Source organism: Pygoscelis adeliae, unplaced genomic scaffold (assembly GCF_000699105.1).
Source record: "Pygoscelis adeliae isolate BGI_AS28 unplaced genomic scaffold, ASM69910v1 Scaffold141, whole genome shotgun sequence".
In the NCBI taxonomy this organism is placed as follows: domain Eukaryota; kingdom Metazoa; phylum Chordata; class Aves; order Sphenisciformes; family Spheniscidae; genus Pygoscelis; species Pygoscelis adeliae.
In genome coordinates, this window is record NW_008824231.1 from 3,721,721 (window position 1) to 3,725,964 (window position 4,244).

At 38.6% G+C, this 4,244-nt stretch overlaps 1 long non-coding RNA gene across 1 annotated transcript in view; it reads left to right on the forward strand.

The window, feature by feature from the left end:
• The window catches only part of LOC103926053, a 17,669-nt gene extending 13,962 nt beyond the window's left edge, over nt 1-3,707 (forward strand). Inside the window, exon 3 of the long non-coding RNA XR_664060.1 lies at nt 2,946-3,707. This is a non-coding gene — a long non-coding RNA (uncharacterized LOC103926053). The remainder of the gene's footprint in view (nt 1-2,945) is intronic.
• The last annotated feature ends 537 nt before the right edge of the window (nt 3,708-4,244 follow it).

Below are 4,244 nucleotides of genomic sequence, written 5' to 3' on the forward strand. Positions count from 1 at the left end.
GGGAAAATAAAAGAAAATGAAGGCATTCAAAATATAAAGACCTACTGAGATTAAATTCCTAAATGGGAGTTTGTTGCCATTGTTCTGTGCTCAACAATTAAGGTGGATTTTGCTTTCAGTTACTGTTATTCCAGAGTTACTCTGTGTACATATATATATGTGTATAGAAATGGAGATTTCACTGTGGGAGGTACTATGTATTATGTGGGACTTTCTGAACTGGAGAACTTGTCGTCTAAATTTATATGGCAGATAGCCTCCTCATGATTTTGCATAGTACAAGCTGTTCTGGATTACCTGCTCTAGCCCATATGGCATAGAAAGAAATTGCCTCCTTAGCCTCAGTCCTGTGCTCTCAACCCCAGATGACCACTCTGTGGGACAGGGAGTGACATTTCTCTGAGGTGACCCCAAAGTATGTCAGAACAGAAGTTTGTTCTAAATAATTACTAGGTCAGGATTTTTACTGCAGTATGGTCAGCCCTACAGTTGTAAAGTGCAACCCTACCTCTGCACACTACTGGTGTTGGGGAGGGACATTTCTGTCTGTCAAAGGGCAGAAGATAAGCAACATCCAGTTGGACACAGCTTCTTGTTGAGCTCACGCAATGATTTAACTTTTGAGATCTTTTACTGTGCTTGAAGAAGGGGTTAATGCAGACCTAGGTTGGAGGCTGTGAGAAAGGCAATAATGGGAAGTGCAGCAAAAAAAATGTGACCAGAGAATTTAAAAACAAAGATTTGTTTTCAGAGAGCCCCAGCACAGAGGAATTTTAGCATAAACTTTGCTACTTGTTCAATCTTTATTGAACTTTCCCAAAGGGTTGTTCCTTATATGTGTCTTTCAGTAAAAAGGGAAACACATCTCTTTTATGTAGGTTTCCTTTCTTTGAGCAAAGAACAGGTCATCCAGGTGCTCAGCCCTTCCTAAGAGGAAAACTTGAATAAGGCAGTCAGCACACCCAGCCTGTCCCTTGCATTTTGTAGGATTCAATTTCATGCATTCTTGCAAATAGCCTTGATCATTTGTGAAGATGGCACATATAGGCGCATGCTGTGCCCTCTGTGTCATTTACCTCCTGGCATATTGTCTGCACACAAAAAGTTGTGTTTCCGTGTCCTTTTCTTCAGATATCCCTGCTTTTTTTTTTTTTTTTTTACCTACACATTCAATTTTAGTATGCCATCTGATTTCAACCTGCTTAATGTTATACTTTGGTCTTTAATGACAGAAGACATCAAGTGCCAAGGTCCTTATTTTATTGCAAAAGATGGCATGCAGACCTTCTTTAAATGGCTCCAAATCATCTAAAGCCCCTGTTTGAATGGTTTCAAAGGCAGCCTGGGGTTATCAAACTTCTACTGCAGAGCTTGATAGCATATCATCATCTTCTAACATGTTAATCTTTTTAAAAGGCCTCTCTCTGAGGTTCTTTAACTTCATAAATACTCGTTTTTGCCTACTTCAATGCTAGGAAATAATTTTTTTAATGTGAAAATTGCATACAATGTTGTCTTAATTTGTCTTGACAGGTGCAAGCTGTTGTGTGACCTAAAATCCAGGGAAAAAACCCAACAAAAACCCTCCCTTATAAATGCATAAAATATTTTTTGTCATTTTTATTCTCCAGACTGAGACATCTTTAAATACCTGATGCTTTAAAATCTTGAGTCTTGCTTATTTCTGGAAAAGAGATGAATCAAAATACTGTAGACCTTCGACTCAGGACTCTGATCTTAATTTTGAACTGTTTGCAACTAGCTGCAAATAAATACCTGCAATAAATACCCCAGTGAGTTTGGGCTACCTTCTGCTTCCCCATCTTTGGATACGGCAGCTTCTTATGTAGGACAACTTTCTGAGACATGGTAAATAACCTCCATGAGTGTCTGGGGGGTTGGTCTCTGCACTGGAGGCTTCTCCTCCAATTACCTGATGATGTGCATGAGGCATTGTGCTGGCCTGGAGACAAACTGCCGGCTGGGACAGATTACGCTGAACCTTTCTTTTCCTCAGCTTAGAGACATGGTCCATGCGTGCAGAAGAGCTGTGCTTTGGCAGTGCCAGTTGTGTCCCAAGTGCCTGTCACAGTAAGAAGGCCACATAACTTGGAGAGTGGCAGTGAAAAGGATTGTCTGCATGGTATTAGATTATTTCTGTGGCTTTTGTACACACAAAAGGCTAGTTTTCTCAGGTGGATTTCTGAAGAGACGTTTTATTTCCTTAAACTGTGATTTCTGCTTGCGTATAGGTCTCTTATGGAGAGATGAAATTCCAGTAGGCACTGATCTGCATGTTTAGGCACTTTAAATATCTTTACAATGTTGTCCTTCACTTATCCACAGGGAGATAGTTCCTCAGCAGAAGCTAAAATTCTGTATAGAAATACCTCCGCTGTACAGAAAAGATATCATTCTCCATAAAACTTGTAGAGTGGTTTTGCTAATATTCTCCAATAATTTCACAGAAAAAATCAAATTCTCAGTTATACTCTGTATGTTTACCCAGAAAACTAAAAGAGACTTTTGCCTTTTTTTTTTTTTTTTGTTAGCAGAAAAGTCTAATTGGAATGGATGAAATGAAATTATTAAATACCAGAATGAAGAACACCATGGAAATAATCTAACTGCTAATACTCTAATGTTAACTCAGTGCTTCTAAATAATCAGTAATCAGAAGCTTGAATTAGACTGAGACAGATTGAGCTAAGTGCTTGACTATTCAAAGTAAGTGCAAGAGATTTGGTGGAAAGTTCAGTGCAGTCAGGGGAAAAAATGTACTGCAATAAATATGCAGGACTAAAGAAATCATGCTTCTATTTTATTTTAAATAAACACATTATCTTTTGATATATCTTGGTCTTTCTTCACGTGAATCATGAATCATGCAGCACTTCAAGCCCTGATTAATATTCTTAATTGCTCTCCCTTTTCCGTTCTTGCAGCTGGCAGATGGAACGCTGCAGATCAGACGGTGCCATATCAGTAGTGTTTATACTGCTTGTGAACAAATGGTGTTACAGCCTGCATGTTTATCCCCTTTGATCCATACACAATTGGAACAAGGTGCAATAATCAAGACTTGCCTTTTTTTTTTTTTCCTTTTCCTGTCTCTGTGGTATTAACCCTGATGGGACTAGATGATCGGACATGGACCTTGAGCCAATTTCTGTAATGCCAAACACATTGCAGCAACAAGGAGGTCTGGAAATCTTACAGGACGTGCCAGGGAGATGCCTATTTTCCACCAAGTTGGGCAGAACATTTCTTAGTGGGAGCGTTGATTGTTTCTATGCTTTTCCGTGTCAGTGCTAATTAGGGTGGACATACAAGGAACCCAGAAGAAAGAGTATCATATTAATAAGAAGCTGAGCGATGATATCTAATTAGCTGAAAAGTGAATGAAGGATCAATAATTCCTTCTGTTTGCTAGAGACAAACAATGAGTTCTCTAAATGAAAGAATCCTAATTATTCTAGAAGTTTTAAGCTGTTCAGATCTTTCTGTTTCTTGTGTTTTAGTGGTTATCTGATCAAACTACCTTCCAGGTGAAAGAATGACTTTTTTTACTAGCAGCAATGCAAACTCTATTTTGATATGAAAAGCAAAAAACTGCTTTCTCTGTCATGACTGTTAGCAAAACCAGTTAATAAATGAAGTGGAAGAGTGGCCAGTTCATTTTATAACGTCCACATTGGTTTGTTGATGCTAAAATTAGATGACATACTTTATGTGGTCAGGATTGCTATCATAATCTATGTGTTTGCAATGAAAATATTTTAGCCTAAGAAAAGGCATTATGCTGTGCATAATTCAGTTGGCTTTTGGACACAGGAAGGTTTGTGTGTTTTTCAGTTAGATTTGTAGGAAGATATGTGTTTTCTCAAGCATTGTGTAGGACTTGTAGTTGCACCACCCCATGAAGGCACCAGAGCCTGACCAACATAACAGAAGGTTACTGGCTAAAATTTGGGGCTTTACTTTGAATATTCCTCTTGTTGGAAAAATGTAGCTAATGAATCAAATGACCTCATGCAATTACTTAGATGTGACTATAAAAACAAGAAAAAAGATGTATAGTATCATAGAATCATAGAATCATTAAGGTTGGAAAAGACCTCTAAGATCATCGAGCCCAACCATCGACCCAACACCACCATGCCCACTAAACCATGTCCCTAAGCGCCTCATCTACACGTCTTTTAAATACTTCCAGGGATGGTGACTCAACCACTTCCCTGGGC